Here is a 24,144-nt window from a genome sequence, read left to right as displayed (position 1 = left end):
AGGTGAAGTGCTCCACTGTTTCATTCAAGAGCCTTCATGACTGGTCTGAGAGGTTTTTTTACATTAGGGCCGGTGTGATCCCCATCCGTATGACCATGCGCTCTTTCACTTCTGCGCCTGCGGATGAGGGTGTCCTCAAGAACCCAACTGGCGCCTGGGTTAAGAAACTGACCGCCGAACCATCCCCCGCGAAGAAAATTTGCGAGGAGGCGCTGGTTGGGGTCGGCATGAGTAAGCTTTGGGCCGATAGCACGCTTGAGCCCGTTATCCAAGTCGACGGGTTGTGTAAGTTAATTTCATTGGTTTATTTATTTTTTCTGCGCGAACATAATTCTTTTGCTGATATCACTTGATTTGTTTTTGCGCAGTCACCAAGGATTATGTCCTTGCCGCTTATGATGAACAAGTGGAGGGTGGCTCCGTCGCGCTTGGCGCTGGGGAAGTTGGTTTCCCAGATCGCTTCGATGACATGTTCATCCCAGTGGATCTGGAATTTGACTTTGACAGTGACGCGCCTGGTAAGCCTTCGCACTTATGCTCATTCCTCTAGAATATCCAAGTTTATTAACAGTTCTGTTGGTTGTTTTTGTAGATGCGCTTGAAAATTACGAGCTAGAGCTCGCGGAAGAGGAGGAGGAAGAAGAGGAGGCGCCCCTACTAAAGCGCAAAGCTAAGGGGAAATCTGGCGCAGGGGCCAGTAAGAAACAGAAGAAAGATGACACCCCTGTCGCTCATCCCCATGCTCAAACGAAGGGACCTAAGGAAACCCAGGTGTTTACCACAAAGGTTTCTTTAGCTTCTCTGCCTGTGAGAGTGGGCAGACCTCCTGTCCACTTGAGGTATGGTGGCGTCGCCTCCTCCTTTCGCGCGGCTGAAGAGAGAAGCAGTGCCGCGCCTGCAACAGGTATACTTTATTTATCTTCATCTGGCTGAATTGTTATTAAACCTTTGCTCCTTTAAATGTTTGCAGAGGCAGCGACGGTAACAGATCAGCCGCAGGCGCCACAAGGTGCCACGGCTGCGCCGGGGACTCCATCGAAGTCCCCTGTTCTACCCTCTGAAAAGGGTAGAATGGATTTTATGGCGATGTTCGATGCGCGAACAGAATTGCGCCAAGGTAAGTTTTGCACAAGTGTCTTCTGAATTTTTCCCTTTGGAGTCAGTCATAAACCATTTTTCCTTGTTTATTTGTTCATAGGAGTTGTAGCTGGCGCAACAGTTGCTGGTGATACTCCTGGCGCCGCTGCCGGCGCCGCTGGTTCTGGTCCTGCTCCTGCTAGTGCTGAGTCTCCCCTTATTGGGATTACCAAGGAGCAGGAAACCGTATTGCGCGCCGAACTGGCGGCGTCGAGACCTCCCTCGCCTCCTCCTGCACGCAGCCCTCCCCGCGAGGCTGGTTTGGAGCCTTCCAGGTCGCAGGAGAAGGGGCCTGTTGAAGAAGATGAGGAGGACGAGGGGGTTCAAGTTGAAGACTCCTTGGGAGACCGCGCCAGCCCTGCGATGCCGCAAGTGTTCGCAGCGCAGACTTCTGGTGGGGCTGGCGCTGACTTTCCTGCTTCATCCCCGCAGGTATGTATTGATTTGTTGGTCCGCTGCGCGTACCTCCATATAAGTATGTTTTATGACTTAGAACTTTTCTTGTGTTTTGCAGGAAGGTGACCACGTTTACCGCCCGAGATGGAATATTAATGAAGAGAGTTCCTTTCAATCCATGGGCGTATGCGAGGACTTCTGGGCTCATGCCGTGCCTCCTACTGAAAGGAGGTATCAAGAGGAGCGCACCCGCGCGGACTTGCTGAACGACCATGTTTTCGCTGGGTCGGCTTTCTTCGCTGCTTCCCAAGAGCTTCGTCGTGATTATATTAAAGTACGCGACGCTCTTGTGGAAGCCCAGCGAGAGGCTAAGGTGGCCGCCTGGAACCTGTCCGATGCTCGCGCGCGAGCTGAGAAACTCCAGGCGGAGCTCAGTGAAAACCGAGCAAGTGCCAACACCGCATACATCAAGCGCGGGCATGAGCTCCAAGCTGCGCGGGAGAAGCAGCAGTTGGCGGAGGCCGAAGTTGCCAAGTACGCGCGCAGAGTGCGTGTCTTGGAACAGCAGGCCGAGGCGCGTGACCAAGCTATCGTCCAGAGTATCACTGAGAAATCATCACTGGAGAGCGAGGTTGCGCGCCTGAAAAGGGATTTGGCGGCCGCGCAGGCCGATAGAGATGAGGCCTTGGCGACGGCGGCGTCTAGCCAGGAAGCACTTGGTGCTGCGCAGGCGGAGATAGAAAAAATTTTGGCGGCAGCAGCGTCTGATAATGAGGAACTAAAAAAGACTAAGGAAACTGTTGAGTTATTGAACTCTCAGGTTCCTGCCCTCGAGACGTCTGTTGCTGGCCTCGCGCAGGATCGCCAATGGCTGGTGTCACAGGGCATGGCTCGCTGCGCTTTGGCGATGAAATATTCCGCCGAGTTTCAAGCCCTTGTGATGGACTGCAATGCCGCCGCGCGTTTGGTGGGCCGAGCTGAAGGGTTTACGGATGGGTATGAGTATGGCATGTTGAGGAAGAACCCATCCGAGTACCCTTACAAGAGCGATGCGGCCTGCGCGGACATGGCCGCGGTGGGGGAAAAGTATATGAATACTCCCATCCCCATCCTTATGCAGGTACCTTGATCTTAATGAGTTTTACTTGACTAACTTTTCTAAGTGTTTTGTACTCATTACTTTTCTAATGATTTACAGATAGCTGCGCTTGCTGACCAGCCCGACCTCGGCGCGCTAAAGAAGTTGCTTGATGATTGCGAGAGGGCTGGTGGCGATGATGGTGGCGCGGGGGATGTTGCCCCTGCCAGCGGCTCTGGCGCGGCGAAAGAATCTGCTCCTGACACCGTTGTGATCGAAGACTCCAATGAGGAGGAAGAACTTGACTACGGTCAGTTCGGAGATGAAGAGCAGGCCGCGTCAGATGCTGCGGGGGATGATGAAGGTGATGAAGTGGCTGACGTCGACGTGGAGACTTGAGAAGCCCTTCATCAAATTTTACATATTTAATTTTTTATACTTGTAATTTGCAACTCATCATACTTGTAAATTTCAAACCAATGGAATGAAACTTGTTTTCTGTTTTTCACATCTTGCGCATTTCCATTCATCTCTTCATGTTTGCTTGTAGATATAAGATATGCTTGCACGTTAAAATAAGAACAAGGTTGTAAGGAAATTATTCACTTAACCTCTGTTCTATTTTGTTTGTGGTTTCGCAGTATGTTGCTCATGCTGACATGCGCGCTAACTTTTCATTATTTCTTTTTTGCGCGTCGTTGTCGCTCGGTATTTATATGGAAGTATGAGTTTAGCCATTACATGTCAGTGTGTGTTAGTCAGATATCCACTATGATTCCGCGCGCGACCTCGACCTGAGACCTTAACATGATATGGCATGTACTTTGCCTTAGTTGTGTTTAAGGATTTTTATGATCAGGCTGCGCGGGATGTAAGATGGATGTTTGTGAGTGTTTTGAGCTAAGGCTCTTTGTTTTGGGCTAAGGCCCTGACGTTTTTAGAGTTAAGACTCATTAACGTGTTTGAGCTAAGGCTCGTAAGTTTGGGCTAAGGCCCTGGCGTTTTAGAGTTAAGACTCGTTAACGCGTTTGAGCTAAGGCTCGCGCATGTATGTTTTACTTCGCTTTATTTTGCTTTGAAGTCAATATAGTGTTGTCATATTGTTCCAAATTAATAAAGGAAGTGTGAAACATGTATGCAAAGGTGATAGAACAAATATTGAAAGATAGCGCGACAAATATTGAAAGATAGCGCGAATCATCATTCATGATAGCTTAAAAGCCTTGATTACATATTTGAACTTTTTACATGAAGCATTTTCTAAGTTGTGCCGCGTTCCACGCGCGCGGTATCTTTTTTCCATTCAAATCTTTTAAAGTGTACGCGCCTTTCCCCAAATCTTCTGAAATTTGATAAGGTCCCTCCCAATTGGGGGACAATTTTCCTGGGGGTATTGCGCGACTAGCTTCATTGTTTCGAAGGACAAAATCATTTTTCTTGAAGTGGCACTCTTTAACGCGCTGATTATAATATTTTTCCAGTTTTTTCTTGTATCTGGCTTCATTAATGATAGCCGTTTCTCTGCGCCCTTCAAGCAAGTTAAGGTCCAATCTTCTTTCGCGCTCGTTATCAGTTTTGCTCATCATGAGTACCCTATGGGATGGGCATCCAATTTCTGCTGGGATCATAGCCTCTGTCCCATAGGTTAGGCTGAACGGGGATTCGCCATTGCTAGTTTTGCTTAATGTCCTGTGCGCCCACAGGACATTAGGTAACTCTTCGACCCAAGAATGAGATTCTCCCTCCAACCTTTTCTTCAGCCCATTTAGCAAACTTTGATTCGCGCGCTCCACTTGGCCATTCCCCTGAGGGTGGTAGACGGACGTGAAGATTTGGTTGATGTGCAATTCTTTGAGCCAGCTTGATATCTTCCTGTCAGTGAATTGTTTTCCATTGTCGCTCACAATTTCCATAGGAAGTCCAAAACGGCAAATGATGTGGCTCCAGATAAATTGCTTCATCGCCTCAGCTGTGATTTTTGCTAGTGGCTTGGCCTCAACCCATTTTGTGAAATAGTCTATCGCCACTACCAAAAATTTCACCCGCCCTTGCGCTTGCGGCAAGGGCCCCACAATATCAATGGCCCATTTGTGGAAAGGCCATGCGGAGGTCACTGGAATCAAGTTGTTCTTTGGACGCATGGTGTTTGGCGCGTAGCTCTGACATGCCTTGCATTTTTGGATTTCTTTTAGCGCATCCAAGTACATGCCTGGCCAATAGTAGCCTGAACTCATTGCCTTGGCAACCACCATACGCGGACCAGCGTGTATTCCACAGATTCCTTCATGAATCTCCCTAATCACATAGCTTGCTTCTTCAGCATCCAGGCATTTCATGAGCGGTCCAAGATAAGAGCGCCGATATAATGTACCATCAAGTAGTTCATAGTTCTGCGCCTTGTGTCTTATCTTTCTCGCCTGTGCGCGATCATCCGGTAACGTCCGCTCCTTCAGGAATTCCATTATTGGAGTTATCCAGGATGAAGGGGTTGTATGAATTACAAGGACCGATTGCGTTTGTACTGACGGGTTGCTCATCACTTCCACCCTGACATCTTTGCCAAAGTGATCAAAATTAGTTGATGCCATCTTACTCAACGCGTCAGCGGACTTGTTTTCGCTGCGCGAGATGTGTATGATTCTGAAGAAGTCAAACTGCTCAACGAACTTTTTTGCCTGCTCTAGATATAGAGGCATTGTGTTCTCCTTGGCGTCATATAGGCCGTTGACCTGAGCAGCTACCAAGTAAGAATCCACATGGGCCTCTAGCCTTTTAACTCCAAACTTGCGCGCAATGCGCAGACCAGCCAGCAGGGCTTCATACTCAGCCTCATTGTTGGTACTCTTGAAGTCCAACCTAATAGCATAAGTATATGCATGATTATCAGGGTCCACCAGTTTGAGGCCTGCGCCGGACCCTTCGCTGTTGGAGGCTCCATCAGTGAATAGCCTCCAAACATCTTCTTCATCATTTGCTCGCGGGGGGTCTACCTCGCGCTGAGCTTCTTCAATCTTTCCCTCTGGGATTTCCGTGATGAAATCCGCCAAAACTTGACCCTTTATCGCTGGACGGGGCTTATAAGTGATCGTGTGTTCACCTAATTCCAGCGCCCACTTTGTCAGCCTTCCGGAGAGCGCGGGGCGTCGCAAGACTTGCTGGATGTTGTAATCAGTCAGAACTTCAATAGGATAACCATTGAAGTATCTATGGAGCTTGCGCGACGCGTGTGTTAGTGACAAAACTAACTTTTCCATGATGGAATAGCGCGTCTCAGGGTCTGTGAGCACCCGACTCACATAGTATATTGGCGTTTGGATCCCCTTGCGATCCACCAATAATACTGCGCCGATCGCGCGGTCTCCGGCTGACAGGTACAATGTAAGGGTTTCGCCAGGAAGTGGAGCTGTGAGCGCTGGCAACTTTATGAGACATTCTTTTATCTCAGTGAAAGCTTGCTCAGCCTCAGGCGTCCACTTGAATTGGCTCTTCTTCAAACAGTTCCTCAAGGTGTTAACGAATGGAGTAGATTTGCTGGCGTGGTTCGCTAGGAACCTGTTGATTGACACCAATCTACCATTCAGCTTCTGAACCTCTTTCATGGTGGATGGTGAAGGCATGTCAAGGATGGCTTCCACCTTTTCAGGGTTCACCTTGAAACCATCCTTAGTGACCATTACACCAAGAAATTTCCCTTCTTCTGCGCCGAAAGTACATTTGCTCGGGTTGAGCTTCATGTTAACTTCCGTTAGGCGCTGAAGAGTTTCCTCGATGTCTTTGAGCATTTGTCTCTCCTCCCTGCTCTTGATCACCAAATCATCAACGTAGACTTCTAGATTTCTTCCGATTTGTTCACTGAAAACCGAATCCATAAGTCTCTGATAGGTTGCGCCCGCATTCTTTAAACCAAAGGGCATTTTTGTGTAACAAAAAACACCCTTGTCGGTTCTGAAGGCAGTCTTGTCTTCATCCTGTGGTGCCATTTGAATCTGGTGATAGCCTTTGTAGGCATCCAGGAAACATTTGAGCTTGAATGGCGCCACGGAGTCCACCTTTGCGTCGATGTTTGGGAGGGGGTAACAGTCTTTCGGACATGCTTTGTTGAGGTCCTTGAAGTCAATACACATTCTCCATGACCCGTTGCTTTTCTTTACCATCACAGGATTGGCTACCCATGTCTGGTATCGGATCGGGCGGATGATGTTTGCGCGCAACAGGTCCTCCACTTGCTCATTCATGGCCTTCGCCTTTTCATCCCCCATGATTCTCTTTTTCTGAGCAATTGGCTCCACCGACTTGAACGTGTTAAGAGAATGTTGCGCCAAGTCTCGCGGGACTCCCGTCATATCGGAGTGTTGCCACGCGAAAACCGACGTGTATTTTGTGAGCAACTTTTTCATTCTCAATCTCGTTTCGTCTGAAATGGTAGCGCCAATTGTGACCGTTTGCTCTGGGAATTTTGGGTTTAAAATCCACTTCTCTGGCGCATTGTCAGCCATTGGAAGTTTCATTCTCCCTTCCCGCGGCGTGCTTGTCACTGCGCACAAATGATCGCGGTAAACAAATGTTACGCCTGTTGGTGTAGGGATCCCCAATGCGCCGTGCGCTGGCGACGGTACAGCATTAAATTGGGCAATCGTTCCCCTACCCAGGATCATATTGTGGCATGACGTGGTGGGCAAGACCAAGAAGTTGACAACTTCGGCTCGCTTGTGCTCATCATCCCCCATAGTTAGTTCAAACTGAATCTGGCCTAGGGGATGTATGATTTCATTTGAGACACCACAGATTGGTGCGTTCACAATTTCGAGCCGCGCTTGGTCTGCCGGGTCTAACTTTCTGAAACACTGCTCATACATAATGTCAGATTCGCTTCCAGTGTCCACCAGGACCTTTGACACATCGTAATGAGCAATGTGTGTGGTGATGATGAGAGGACTGGTTATTGAAGGGCCTCCCCTGATTCTTGGGAAGATGACTTGCTCCTCGCGCCAATCTCCGTGGATTTGCGCGCTTCTTTTTTTTGACGTCTGCCCTTGTCGTCCCCCCTCAGCCACACAGATTCTTTTATATTTCTTGTTGGCAGAGGCTCCTTCCGGTTGCTCATCTTCTATTCTTTGGTTTTTTACCAAGTGAGCCAGCCTGCCTGACTTTACATCCTTCTCGATCGCATCCTTTAAATGATGGCATGCATCGGTGTTGTGGCCCGGGGACCTGTGAAATTCACAATATTTGCCACTGTTTTGCGGTCCCTTGTAGTGTAGTTGTTTGGGGGGCTTGAATTGGACATTCTCAGTACTTAACACCTGTGAAGGTGTTTTAGTGAGGGGCGTCCATATTCTTGGCAGAGGTCTGCTAGGATCTCTGCCGCCCTCCCTCTTGTCACCCTCCCCGCGATTACGAACTTCTTTTTGGGGCTGTGGTGAGGTTGGTTGCGCTTGTTTTTCCGCGGAAGAAAAACTTGTTGGCTGCAACCTGGACCATACAGAGTTCTGTTTGGCCCTCTTATCTTTGCTGCGCGGTGATTCTGCCTGATGCGCTCTTTCTCTTGCCCTATCTTGGGCAATCTGTTTCTCATTTCTCGCGAAAACTCGCGATGCCTCCATTAACTTGGCCCACGTGGTGGGCATACCATCTTTGCTTACGAGAGCCCGGCGGAGTTGATCACTGCGCGCGCCTTGTATAAAGGCCACGCGCAGGAGCTGCTCAGTTATACCCCCGATTGCCAGGGATTCCTGATTGAAACGAGTGATGTAATCTTCAATCGTTTCATCATTCCTGCGTATGCAGTGCATGATGTCATCAGGATCGCGCGTGTGCCTGCGCTGCTGTACGAAGTGGGCTTGGAACTTTTCTAATAGTTCCTCGAACCCATCAATTTGCCCTGTCGGCAAGCTTTCGAACCATACCCGCGCGGCGCCCGTGAGGCAGCGAGCAAACATATGACACCATGTTGGCATCGTCCAGCTCTCTAGGTTTCCCGTGTTATAGAAACCTTGCAAAAAGTCATCTGGATCTGTTGTGCCATCATATTTGCCCAGACCACTTGGCATCTTTGTCTTGTGCTGGATGGGAGCCTGCGCGATGCGCGCAGTAAACTTTGAGTGTTTTACCAGGATGGCTGGTCTGTAGGGCGTGGTTACGTCCACTTGCCCTCTGATCGGTGGGCTGTACGGCATGTGCAGATCCAGATCTGCTCTGGCTCCAGGCGCCATGTTCACAGGCGCGCGGAGCTGTGAGCCTCCTGCATGAGTATCCCGTGTCTTCCTCATGCTATGCACTTCTTCATCACTGAACTCAGTGTGTGCAGTGTGAACAGAATGTCCCTCTTCCGGCGCGCGCGGCCTCTTTGTAGTCTGCTTATCAAAAGCTTGTCTTTGTGTTTGGTCGGCTAGCTTCTTCTGCTTGACCATTTCGTTGTACTTTTCAATCAGACGCCGCTGCTCGTTTATGAGCCATTCATTCGGATCATTTGCTTCATCTTCTGGACCCATTGGTCCTTTCAGCTTCGCGCCGGCCATATTTTGTAACGTGTGATCGTCCGGAGGAGTTTCAGTCTGGCCGTGAGGGGTTGTGACGAAGGGACGGTTGCTGGTGGTACGCGTAGAATCACGCGGAACCCTCAGAACCTGCTGTCCGTCGTTAACACCCTCACGTTCAATATCCTCCAGAGCTTGATCAACGTTACGAACTCCAGAAACCATGGTGATTGATTTTTTTGTAGATCTGGATGAGATCTGATTGCCGTTTGTAACAGTGGATGGCGCCAATGAAGAAACGTGGATCTACTCACTGGTAGCAGATCTACTTTCCTCGGGTATGATTAAACTGTTTCACCGATGGTTCCTCTGAATCCGTGTTCTTCCACCTACAAAATGAACAACGCCGTTACTTACCCCTCAGAAAGGGACAGAGGGGTCCTCTTTGGGGTAACCCTCCGGCGTGAGAATCAGTATCTTTGTGGAGAAGATAATAATGTGTGAGTCAGTGAATCTCAAGAGTATTGCTGAATCGCTGAATACTCTTGATTGTGTGACTGTGTGTTTTCTGTAACTGACTGTGAGTGAATATAATTCAATATGATTGAATGTGATATCACTGCTTGTAACTGTCAATGATTGAGTGTGAATCCATCATCAAAGTGGAGTTGATGCTGTATTTATAGTGCTAGGGTTACCACCGGTTGGGCTCAACCTCGTTGGCTTCCTCCAATCGCACTGCGCCACGTGTCCTCTGGGACACCTGGCGCTTTCTCGTTGGTTGTAATCACGTGGTAACACATGTGTCATGCTGAGTTGTCGACCTTTCATTCGGCAGCTATCAACATCAGCATATTCTTTCTCCTTAAAAAGATACCTTCTGGAAGGTTGTCTGATGTGCACAATCAAGGTTGCCCTAATCCTGATTTGGATAAGGACGAGGTTGATTATGTGCACGTATGATATGCGCTCACCCTGAGGATGCGCGGGGTCTTCTCTTTATTCTCACGCGCAGATATTTCATGCGCAGATGTGATATGCACGAGCATGTGATATGCGCCGCGCGCTGATGCGCTGCGCGCATATGTGATGCGCGAGCATATGTGTGCCTGGGCATATGATGCCTGAGCATGTTTTGTATGCGCCATGCGCATAGGTTTTGGCTTTGTGCCTTCATAGTGTCTTTATCTTGTGGGATGACCCGCCTTGCTTGGTGTTGAGGCGGGTACATACCTCTTCAAATATTAAATCCTAAATTATTAATTTAAAAGTATTTATCATCAACTTTTAAAAGAAATTGAGCGGTTCTTTAGTGGAATTACGAGGATTCTTTTTAAAAAAGATCACGGGTTGGAGTCTCGTTTATGATAAATATTATGCGCTACTAGGTTTGACCACAATGGGCATTCAGACGGTAAGTTTATAGTGAAATTGATGATGGACTGGGTCACCAATGTTGTCTGCAATCACCGACTTGAGCGTTCTCTTACCAATGGGTATACACAAGTAGTGGCGAACTTAGTTATATACTAGGGGTAGCCTCCGCTACCCCTCAACTTTTCGTTGGTAGTACAAATTTTATATGTTTTTGTCGGTTTTCGTATTTCGCTACCCCTAAAAAAATATAACGTTACCCCTGTTTGTTTGAGGCCCAACCAAATTAAAAGCCGAAATCAATTAAAGCTTAACCAAATTTAAGCACAAACTAAATAAAACTATTTGTTTATTTTTCCTTTATGCTTAAGCGTTTGGTTTAGATCGGACATCAACATTCAACAAACCAAAGTTTCATTCAATCGTGGCTTCCACCCCGCACTGCCCAGCCCCCTGCATGCTACAGCCGAGTAGCCAACGGTCGGTGCTCCTTCAGTCCCTCACTCCCTCGTCTACGGTTTGAATTTTACTTGTTCAATTTAGGTATTATGCTGCTGAACATGTATGTCTCAGCAGGAAGATGGAAGGATGCTTCAAAGGTTACTTCTACTTAAAATTGTAATTGCTTATTTGTTTGTATAAATTGTAGAACTTTTAATTTTTGTTGTTTTTAGGATTTGAACCCAAGATCCCTCCAAACCCAAGTGTTTTAAAGGCTTTGTCTTTGGCAATGGAGCACCACCCCATTGGTAGCAATTGAATGATTGATTATGGTTTGTTGGATATTCGGATAATATAAATTGAAAATTGTAATTGATCAGCGATTTAGGGTTTATATGTAAATTGAAAATTGATTGTAGATTTATGGTTTAAATTTTCTCTCTTCTAAAATTGGGGAACTTAGAAGATGAAATAATAAAGTCTTATTAGTAATCATTTTAAATGAAAATTACAAGGAACGATGATATCGGTCCAAAGGCAAGTTAAAAAAAAACTGTTGTATGAAATATCGTAAAAAAAAATCGGTTATTGTATAAAATACAGTAAAAAAATGTCGTTTACATTGTATAAAACACGATAATTTTTTTTTTGAATGTTACCTCTGAGATTATGGTCTAGATCCGCCACTGTACACAAGTGGTCAGACTTTGTTAATTATTAAAAATATACTTTTAAAAGAAAGTAATTTTTTAATGGAATTGTTTTACCAAAAATGAAACTCTATATTTCCATAAAACTTTCAAGTTCATGAAACCATAATTCAAACATATGCGCAGACTTCCAATCCTATCACCAAATATACAAAACGAAATATATCAGCTTCATAGTCAAGCTATGTGTGCAATGAGAAAAGAAAAAAAATTGAAAACTACTAAGTATTTAGAGATTAAATTTACACGTACTTATTTTTTATTTGTAAACAGGGACGTATTAGACCGTGCACAGGATGGGCTGGGCGATAAATATTTATTTTTCACGTTTAGGTATTATGGGTCGATTAACATTTAAAAAAATTATAAGTTACTATTAATTTCATGTTATAAAGAGGAGCAAAATAAGTAAATAACCATCAATCATTAGTAGATTAATCAATTAATAATTAATATTTTAACTCAAATACCCAATACTCCATTCAGCTTTTTTAAGTGCTTAAAATTATAACCTGATTAACAAATAATTATTAGCGTCAATTTGAAATTAAAGAATAAATGAGCTCCACAATTTATTTATATTTAAGTTTTGTTTCAAAGAGTCTGCTTTACTTGTCCCGCAAATCATAGGAACAACATTGTTTGCTAAAAATACCGAACCAGTTGGTAACTTTTTATAGAAAACCTGGTCCGACCGCCATTCTGTTTAATCATAAAAGCGGCCTTCAAAGACCGGTTGCCGGTTTAAAAATGCATATTCTTTCCGGCTCGATTTTCCTCCCATGAACACATGAGTGAGGGTTAATATTTGTTATTTAAAAACATAAATACAGAAACAAAAAGTACAAAGATGTGAAGGAAAGGGACAACACGCTATCCGCGATATATACACATGTTTATGATGAAATAAAGAAATAATATTATCTTCAAAAATCCAAAATAAGTTTCTCTTCAAACTTGAGTTTTTGCTTTATAAAACCAACTTATTTTAACAACTTTTGAAATTACCCTAAATATCCAAGAAAGCCTTTTTAAGACGAAATGTCAATGATCTATAATGATTTTGAAATTCTAGACACGACTCCCCTAGAAACATCATGAAAAAGAAAACTCATTACCATGAAAAAAAAACCATTAAGTCAGGTTTCAAGCATGGGACCATATAGTGGAAGATGAATCCATAGATCATCTTTTTCGCATGTGCCCGTATGCAATAAAGGTTTGGATAAAGATCTCTTGGTGGCAAGGGATCAATTATACAACTGCTGGCTCAAGTCAGATCTTATTGTTCAGGTCCTTCATATTATTGTGAGTGAATTCTGTATATTATATAGAGTAGTTGTGAGTTGAGGAGATAGCGAAACTTTTGTTGATTAGTAAATTTGAAGAAACACTGTTCACACCATATAATTTTTTTTATGTTTTTTGAAAGTGGTTGTGAGCGAAGAAAAGAAAAACACTAATGCTAAAAGTATTAAAATTATTATTTAATTGAAAAGAACAAAGAAAGTGAGGTGATTTTACTGTAATTATAGTTATTTAGATAGAAATACTATTGAGAATGCTATTAGCCAAATTTAGCTAAATTTTTTGCACTGGTAGGAATAAAAGAGAAGAAAAGGCGAGTAGTGATTGTATACACTATACGATGGCTACTATCAGGACGGAAATCCATCACCATAGAAAGAAACCCATTAATTCAGGTTTTGAACCTAAGACTATAAAAGTCTCAAATATTAACCATCACTCTCATATAATTAGACCAGAAGACAAGTTACCTTTATGTGATTTTATTTTTAACGGCCAATAAACTCACTTTATTAAAAAGAGAAAATGTTACAAGCAAGGAACTCGCAACGACAAGCCAAACCCAAGACCACCTAAACCTTTATGTGATTTAATCCTTGAACTCACACAACACTGTATTAAATAACAAACATGTATTATATATGAAGTAATTATATAATGATATGAAAATAAGGGAATGAATACTTAGGTAAGAAGGTTTATGATGATGAGAAATTAAGGTGGTTATGGGCGCGAGGGCGTCCTGGGTGCACCACCATGAGGAGACAAACTCCGCCGGTGCAATCATTTCCACCAATCCCATCATATTTATTACTCACCTCACCCTCCCTCCCTCCCTCCCTCACGTGACTTCTCCTTCCCCTTATTCTATACTTTTAATATTTACTTTTGTAACGTTTATATTTTACAAATTACAACATACATTAACTTTACATAGGTATTGAAATAATTAAAGCTCTTTGGGCGTTCGGTTTCCCTCTTGTTGTCATTTATTGCTCCAGCCCACGTAGTGAATCCACCTTCATTGAATCTCATATATGAAGCTGGTATTTTTAGGGTGTGATATACCTTATAGATATGTCATAATAAAAAAAATCATTGTTATAGGCAATGTGTTATGTGATAAATGAGTTGTATATCACATTCTCTTTGCGAATCACATTAGATGCCTGATTGAATTTAATTCCAAATAACACAAAACTCCTTCTGCGTATCACATTCTTGTCACATATCAATGAAACAAACGTTTCACCACGATGAAGTTCAATTCAGATGCGAATAAGCTTCGATTAAGTCGCTTGATTCATATTTAGCTACCATTTAATTCATGATATTTGAAAACTAGTTTCATAACGCAATTAAGCATAACACGCAAGAGACCTTAATCATTTATGATTTACAAGTGTAACACATCTAATGAAGAAGAAATGGTTCATAAAATAGCTCATGATGCCGGTCAAATGAGTAATGATTCAGACGTTATGAATCAACCACGAGCATATGTTGACCTGATGATTTGAAATACCTATAATAGTACCTTGGTCTTCCATGTAGATCTTCGTGTAAGCAACCATCAATAATGATGGATAATAACATCTATGAAATACTAATATTAGTTATTATGATGGAATATATACATGTCTTAGTTGAAACCCACATGGGTAGAAAAAAGAAAAATAAAATGGATGATATATGCAAGATTTGAACGTTCAACCTCAACCTTTTGATCTACATAAGTAAATAAGCTTTGTTGGATTTTTATTTTGTGATATGACATGATATAAATGTATATAACATGTAGTATGTGTGACGCATGAAATAGATATTATTCCCCTAGTAGTTTTTAACATTAATATTAATATTAACTTGAAGAAAATAAATGTAAGTGTTTTAGTTTAAATGGAAGAAATAAATAAGAAAAACAAGAGAATAATATACTTGGATAACTACACTCAAATATACATTTCAAATTCTTCGTATAATAAAAACTCTTTAAGTGTTTTTATTCATATATATTCTTAAAAAGCATACACGGTACATTTTAAAATAATTTCACAATGTAAAGTACCTTCCTCATCATTAAAACAAGCATGACTTCAATTATTGCAATGATCCCAAAAGCGTGACACAACTGACCACCCTTCCGTTTTCAAAATTGCAAAACACCCCTTACTGATATTGTCTCGTGCACGTGGGTCACCCATCTTTCGTACATTTACCTTTTATTCGTTTTTCATGCTTCCATCGTATATAGATTACAGTAGGTTTACATGTCCACAACAAAAACGAACTTATATACAAACACGTATTATATGAAGTTAACCTAAATGCTACTACATCGTATCGAAATGTGCATTTAAAATCGCTATTTAAATCATTTGTTTAGCGATAACATCTAACTATCAAACTATATTATTAAAAGAAGACCTATCGTCACGTGGCATTCAACTAGCTCTTCATGTAAGATACCAAGTGTACAAATTTCACTTCATTATCTATTTTAGTTTAATTAAAGTTGTTGAAATAAAAATTATGTTGTTAATGAGATAAAAACTCACTACATTGTTTTTAAAATGTTTGTGCCTTACCAATTCAACTAAGATGATTTGATGCTAACATTCTTTTTTCCTTAATAGGTATATATTATAACCTTTCATTTTAATTTATTTTAAAATATAAATATAAATTATTCTTACTAATCTATTATTTTAATATTAATTACGTAATACATTATAATTTATAAAATTACGACGTTCATTATGTAATTCATATATGTACACTTGACGTTTTCTATATTTTTTACTCGTGTGTTACACGGACACTAACCTAGTATTTGAATATAACAAAAAATAAACTTATGAATCATTAAAGTGCAAACTAACATTAATTAGTATGTGTCAAGAGGGTCACGAACATGACGGTAAAAATCATGGGTGACCAGAGTGTCTTGACACACAAAAGTCCACTCTAAACATGCAAAGGTTTCAATCTGAAAGGTGTGTCATGTATGTTTGCCAATAGAAGTAAAAATCGTTGAAGATCTTTGACAACTCAACGCCGATAGGTAAATGCAAAACATCTTCTCCCTCATTTTTTCCCCCTCGTTTATATTTACCTCAATTCTATTTACATCAACATGTGTCATTCACTCACAAAGGAAAAAATATATTAATAAAATATAAGATTGAAAAACATGAAATACATATGTAGTGGTTTAGGCCAATTAGTCTGATCGGGTGGCATCTTTGGCAAACCAAAGCATTCTCGTAGTCTACGTCAAGGGTCCCCTTTTCTTTTTATTATGGTAACGGAAACCCTAAAGAGAATCATAATCATAAAACGGGCTAGTAGTACATATAACCGCATTTTGGACCTACGAGTGTCGGGGCAACCACCTCAATCCGCAACCGAATAAGCGGTCAATTTAGTTGACTGTGATGAGACGTTTAGCCTCGTAGTTAAACCCACTGCCATTCACACTGTGTGACATTCATCAATTTCGGGTCTTGTTTGTATTCGTTTTTGTATTTGTATATTATGTAAACCGACCCGATTTGTAAACCGAAGCTTATGTTATAATCAAAATAATGGATTTATGTTACAATATTGTTTCACACTTGTTGGGTCTTGAAAACATCCTATTTTTATTTTTATTTATTCATTATTTATTTATTTATTTATCTTTTTGTTGTTTTGTGTTTTTGTCTTGATCCATTTTGCATGAAAACTCTTGTGTCTCACACCCATATTTGACCACCAACATTACCCTATATATACACCACATTTCCTCTTCATTTTCCCTTGCTACAACTCCAAAAAAAAAAAAAACTCTCTCAAACATCAAAGATTCAAGGTTATCTTCTTAAGTGTTCTTGAAGGATTTTGGTCTTTCATCTTAATTAGTTTATGTAGCCTTATTAATACTTGTTTATGGTTGTGCAATATATATATAATATACACCCCTTGTTTACCTTTGGTAGTTACTTCTCCGATTCCGGTCGGTGAGGTTTCGGACCCCATAAGGCAAGGCTTCATGGAGGACTTCGTGTCCTTTATATATATACATCTATATAACTTGTTCATACATATTAATCTTGCTTATTTTAGTTTGTTGGTCATGTTTACAAGTTCCATGGTTATGGGTTTTAAGAGTCTATGCTTCGTAAACCGAACTTTGTTACTAGTTTTGTTTGTTTAAACATACTTAGTGTTAGATCTAAGTTTCTAAAATCATTTTTTACAAATTCTATGGTTATGGGTTTGTAGAATCTTACCTCGGTCTTAACCCGAAACACGATCCGAACCGAAAACCGAACTTTTGTTTAAAGACTTTATTGTTAACTTTTGGTATTTTTTTATTTGTACATTATTATACAAGTTATTTAGTGTTTGGACATGTGGAAACCATCTATGAACTTGTTGTAAGATGGAAACCGAACCAAACCGATTCTAGCTCGCTTAAGACACACAAGTGTGTTTTTTTTAGCCATCAAGACTTGTATATTTCTTTAAAAATAGTTACAAATTGATTTTTAAAGATTTTCTTAAGTACTTGGAAATGCTGGATCCAACTTGATCTCATAACAAAGTTTGGACCGACAAAACCGAACACTCGCTTAACGTGTGTTGTTAGTTCTAAAACAATGGAACTACATACTTGGTTAAGTCTTATTAAATTTTATTGAGTTATCTCATAACATTCAATATTTTGGAAAGTTGACTTTGGGTTTGACCAATTATCAAGACCCGAACCGACAACCCGAACACTCGATAAAAAAAACCCGTTTTAGTATCTTTATTCCAAAGGGATTTGCATTCTTGCATTTTACCCACCTTATTACTTAACATAGGTTGAGTAAATATTAAGGTTAGATACTTTAACCCGGTTTCGAGCAAACTTACATTTTTAAAGGGTTATTATTATAAATTCTTAAATAGTCACGTTTTAAACCTTGAACTTTAATTATTTACATTTCTCAACATTTATTTTGTTTAAAGACCTTCAAGACAACCTTTCTAAATTCAAGACTTCTTTTCTTTTTAGGCATTGTGCGTTAAACTCGTCGTTCCAATATCCAAATAATCATCTTTCAAGTTTACTACTTGAAGGTGAGTACTTCATACCCCATTTTCCATCTTTTATTTTGGGGGTGACATTTCATACTTATTCAACAAAATGCTTTATATTTGAATCTTAAACCACAAACGTAGTTGTATACTTTACCTAAATAATTGCTCGATTTGGTGTTCTATGCTTATATGCCTATGTGTTTATCGCTTTTGGTTGGTGGAACTATAAAATCCTAGACTATTTGGCATCCCCTTATAGCAAGGTGTCGTTAACGTAATGCAATTAACGATAACTATAAAATCCTAGACTATTTGGCATCCCCTTATAGCTAGGTATCGCTAATGTGTTTAGCGATATCTATTTATCCAAATTACCACTTTTATTTATCGTTTCATATGGAAGTTTTGTGGCTATCTTTATTATATACCAATATGATTAAACTTATGAATTGCTCACCGACCTTTGTGTTGACAAACTTTATTTTATGAAATGTTGCAGGTTTGCATCTTGGTTGATTTATGATTGTGAAGAAAACGACATCAAAGACCTTAGGATATTAGTAAAAATGAACAATATCAATTTGCCATATTTTGTGATATCTTGTGTGACATCTGCCCCGATCCGACCCGACCCAGGTACCCGTTTCTCCGATCCGATCTCTTTCTTTTATGATTTAATATTTATACTTATATTTTACTTTTAATAATAATATATATATTTTCCTTCCCGCCTCTTTCTCTCTCTTTCTTTCCGCCGTCCCGTCCCTCTCATTCTCTCTTTCCGCCTTCTTTTCCCTCTTGTCGCCGTCTCGCCCTTACGCCTTATTTCCCTCTTTTTCTTCTAACTCTTTGCTTGTCCTTTGTTCCTTCCCGCCTAAGGTTGTCTGCGCAGCTCCACGCGCCAGACCCCTTACAAGGAATCCTGCGTGAAGACCACCTGTTTCAGCGATACGCGAGACGAACTCTTCTCGCAGCGCGCTAAGAATTGTAATTCTTCTCGCAGCGCGCTAAGAACGGTAGTTCTTCCCGCGACGCGCTAAGGATTTGTAGTTCTTCTCGCAGCGCGCTAAGAATCGTAGTTCATCCCTCGACGCGCGAAGAATTATAGTTCTTCCCGCGGCGCGCTAGGAATTTTAGTTCCTCCCGCGGCGCGCTAAGAAATGTGATTCTTCCCGCGGCGCGCTTAGAAATGTATTTCTTTCCGCGACGCGTTAAGGTTGGTTCTGTCTGCCTTCGCGCTCGCGCTCTCTTGACCTTCTGTGTCTGCCTTCGCGCTCAAGCTTTCTCGCGCTATGTCTTGAGTCTTTTCTTCTGTTTAATCCAGCTGTTTACTTTTGTGTTGTCTTATCTTCTGTGCTGTTGACCTGACCTATCTTATGTCTGAAAAGCCACTTTTGGCGCAGCATGCGCACCAACCCCATTGGTTGACAGAAAAAGTGACTGACATTATCTTTTGAGATCTGCTTTTCCATGCTTGACCAATACCTTTACCTGACCCTCCCATGCCTGTTTACTGTTCCCTGTCAGCTTTCTCTTGTCCCCTGCAGCTGCCATATCTTTTAATATCTTTTGCTTTTGGAATCTTTTACTTTTTGGAGATCTTTTCCCCTTTTCTAGGGATTGTGTTCCCTAGGGTTTCTCTATAAATAATAATATTATTTTTCCTAACACATCACACACAAACACTTAATTTAACCTCCTCCTTGCTCTCTCTGCCGTCTTCCTCTCTGCCTCCGTCTTCCTCCCTGTTCTGCCCTGCTTTTCCGGTAATATATAATATATATTATATAATAATTTACTTATTAATTATGCTAACTTATAATCAAGACTTAAAACCAATCATTAAAACAATAATCTTATTTATAGGTTAACTTGTGCTTGTTTAAAGTTGGTTCTTGCTTTATCTTACACCGTATCGTTTATCAAGTGAGTAATCTCGTACCTAGTCCCTTTTTATTTTTAATGTTTTGGGATGTTCATGTGTTCATACAAACTTAGAGTCTTAAACTTGTTTATGAACTTTAGTCGCGCAGTATCCCATGTGTTGAGGACGTAGACTTGGCTGTTTATTTGTATGTGTGGATCATTAACCGTCTTGTCGGTCTATTCCGCAGTTCTCATGGTACCATTAGATGAACACGGGAGAACTATCGTTTATGATTTTCTCTTTTGTTTGCACATGCACAGTTTGTCTTGTTTGTGAGCTCAATTGTGAGCACTGGCAGTCTATGAATCTTAGAGTTGATCCCGATCAGATTACACCCTTGTTGAAAACCAGACATACACATGTTGCGCGCAGATTTATTGTTATCTATGTATTGTATTAAACTTGATTTCTCACCAACACGCAAGTGTTTGACGTTTATTTTAACACATGTTCAGGTTTGCAGTAGCTGTTTTGGAGCTTGTGGACACATAGGAAGTTTTCTTTATTTTGGACCTAGATTAAAATGTATCAATACAAGTTTTTGCTGTTCGAATATTATGATTTATAATATATTGATTTATGATGATTTATGTTATCTTATGTCTACTTTGCGCGTGCGCGAATGAATGTATTTATTAAATATTGACACCCAATAGTGTCACGAGTAATGAAACAATATGTGGCGCCCCGATGTATAATCCGCCTTTGGTCGGGGTGTTACATCTTGTTTATGGTTATTTTATGGATAATTGTTATGTGACATTTTCGATGTTGTGAAATGAAATGAGTTTATTAAATACTGTCACTTTAATTAGTGTCATGTGCTTATGGACAATCATTACACCTCGGCATGTTCCGCCGCCTTTGGTCGGGGTGTGACACACTGTTCTCAGCTTAACAGTGTCAAAGGCTTGGCCCATCCATCAACTAGATGTTAAAAATGCTTTTTTACATGGGCACTTAAACGAGACTGTTTACATGTTTCAGCCACCAGGGTTCACTTCTTCTTCACATCCGAAATTTGTATGTAAGTTGAACAAGTCTCTTTACGGTTTAAAACAAGCCCCACGGGCTTGGTATCAACGATTTGCAGGGTATATCTCTAAATGCGGTTTCAAAAGTAGTATTTGTGACACTTCATTGTTTATATATAAAAAGGGAGATCAGATGGCATATCTACTTCTCTATGTTGATGCCATAATCCTCACCGCATCTAGCAACTCTTTACTACGAAGCGTCATCGCATCTTTATCCGCCGAATTTAAAATGACAGACCTCGGCGTGTTAAATCATTTCCTCGGTATTGCCGTTCAAAAGCATAAGGGTGGCCTGTTTCTATCCCAATCATCATATGCCGCCGACATTTTATTGCGTGCAAACATGTCCACATGTAGAGGCTGGTAACAAGATTAGTGCCAATCACGGTGCTCCCCTTCCCGATAGTTCTTTATACCGCAACCTGGCTGGTGCACTACAATACCTTACCATTACCCGGCCAGACATCTCATATGCGGTCCAACAGGTATGTCTTTCATGCATGCACCGCGCGAACCACACTTTCAATTGCTCAAAAGGATCCTCAGGTACATCAAAGGTACACTATCTCATGGTCTTCTTGTCACCCCATCCCAGTCTACTAAATTGACCGCTTATTCGGATGCGGATTGGGGTGGTTGCCCCGACACTCGTTGGTCCACCTCCGGTTATTGTGTGTACATGGGCGATAACTTAATCTCTTGGTCCTCGAAACGCCAACATACAGTATCACGATCTAGTGCCGAAGCCGAATATAGAGGTGTCGCCAACACCGTAGCCGAAATTAGCTGGATCCGTAACCTCATGCTCAAACTTCACGTCCCGGTTCGACAAGCCACCATCATTTATTGTGACAACATATCTGCAGTTTTCTTGACAGAAAATCCAGTGCAACATCAACTTACTAAACACATTGAACTAGATATACACTTCGTTCGAGAGAAAGTCCACCTCGGCACTGTTAAAGTTCTTCATGTTTCGGCCGGTTATCAATACGCGGATATTTTCACTAAAGGGTTACCTAAACACTTATTCCAACGTTTTCGATCCAGTTTATGCCTCCGCTTACCTATGGCTTCAACTGCGGGGGGGACTATTAACCGATAATATCTCTTGATATTATTGGTATATATATTTTTTAATTGATGTATATCTTTTATGATTCTCGGTTAGTTAGAGATAATTAGGCTACCGTAAATAGTTCCTTAATTCTCTCTTTGACTTGAATTATATATTGTATTGTATATTGTGAAATAATAAAGAAAACATTAGATCTTTACAAAAACTAATCTACTCTATAAACCATAATGTTTTACAACCGATTTACAATATGCGAGTTATAAATATAGAAACTAAAATAAATATAAAACAACATAATGACAAGACACGTGTTACATGATTAAGTGACACGCTAGCTTGATATAGTGATGGACACAAAGCATTTAACGTTTTAGTGTTAAGTGTATGTATTTCAATAAGAATACCATGACACGTTTAACACGATTATTAGCATGCCTTATTAAACAAGTATAGAAGTAATATGACACAATTAACATGATAAAATAAATTTTAAATTATCTATATAACTCTAAAATTACGTTGATTCGACAAGCAATTCATTAACATGACATGCTGATGTATTAATCTATTTAACTCGATAAGTTAAATCGTTGATAAAGATAAGGTCCTTCAATGTTCTCCAAGCAATGTAGAGTTGAAGAAACACTAAATGACCCGGGGCAGATTATAGATAATCTGGGGGTTAAGTAATGTTTCCCACGAGGATGAGGTTCAGCAGAGAAGATTGTTCTTCAGATGACCTGCAAAACAGACAACGTAAGCTCGTCACTGAGAAGGGGGGGGGGGGTTCCTCCTTGTGACCACCATCCGGCGTGAGAATCAGACTAGATTGCTCTGAATATAAGTGTATATTAAGAGATTGCTAGATAAGATGAGATATCAGATGATGTCCTTACCATTCCAAGGTGTTGGAGTATTTATAGCCGAAGGTAGGTTTCCTAGAAGGTACAGCCGGCTGAATAGTATTCCTGTTCTACCAACAGTGGACTACGCACAGGCCATGCTGGTTGGTGGATAGGCTACAGCCAACAGTAACAAGGTCGGCTGTACACTGTTCTTTTACTGCAGGCTATGCACTGTTCTACCAACTGTAGGCTGCGCACGTCCCATTGTAAGGGTTGGTGAGTAGGCAGCGGCTAATAGTGACAAACAGTACTAGAGGGTGCTCCTCCTCGTACTGTTGTCGGTGAGCTGTCACCCTGTGATTGGTTCATGGGCTGTTCTGGTCAAATCGTATGTTCTGCCCATACCTTAGTAGGTATAGTACGAAAGACCTTCCAGAAGCATACGGACTGGCTCATTTAGGCGGGAGTATTCCCGCCTTGCTCATTCCTTCATGTGACTACTGAAGTAGCTAATGCCTTGTGCGTGTAGCCTTGCTGTTAGTGCGGGTAGCCTTCCCTGATGGCTTGTATCCGCAGCTGCGGGAACAGGCGGGGTACTTCACCATTGGGAGGCTTTCCCTGCGGGTACAGCTGGCGTACTGCGCGTAAGGTTCTCTGAGCATGGTGGGTCCTGCTGGAGCAGTTGGTCATTGCGCAGACGTCCCTGTTCAAGGTGAGTCTTGCGGATCCAACTGGGCTCTGCTGGGACCTACCTCTTCAAGAGTTGAAGGTAAACCCGTAAGATCCAAACTAGGTTTCTAGTTTACAACTAATATTTTATTATAACTTAGTATTTTAGTTTTACAAAATAGAAAACATTAAAAAAAACATTTAGAGGAGTAATTTTAACATGTCATTTGTTGCAAGAAATTTTTTCTGATTTGGATTTAGAAGATGAGTTGATAGTTTCGACAATTCGAATGGACATACAACTTTTACTTGAACATGGCCAAACCTTACAACTGCTTACATGAAGACCTTCATTCAATCAAGATCGTGAAGCCGCTTATAACCACTTGGTAAATAAATTAAATTTCATTGTAATAATTTTCTATTTATTTTTAATTATTATTAATATATGCATTCCCTTTTTTATTTATATAATGAATTTTTCATGTTAATTTATGTAAAATAAATAGTAAGAAGATAATGATTGCAACCAATATCCACGGCACAAGTTTTTTCGGTTAGCCAATTAATGTCGCACTGCTTATGCGGCAATAACGTG

This window comes from Bidens hawaiensis, unplaced genomic scaffold (assembly GCF_021521415.1).
Source record: "Bidens hawaiensis isolate Kalapana, Puna unplaced genomic scaffold, B.hawaiensis_p1.1 tig00011464_1, whole genome shotgun sequence".
In the NCBI taxonomy this organism is placed as follows: Eukaryota; Viridiplantae; Streptophyta; class Magnoliopsida; order Asterales; family Asteraceae; genus Bidens; species Bidens hawaiensis.
Note: the sequence above shows the minus strand (reverse complement) of the source record.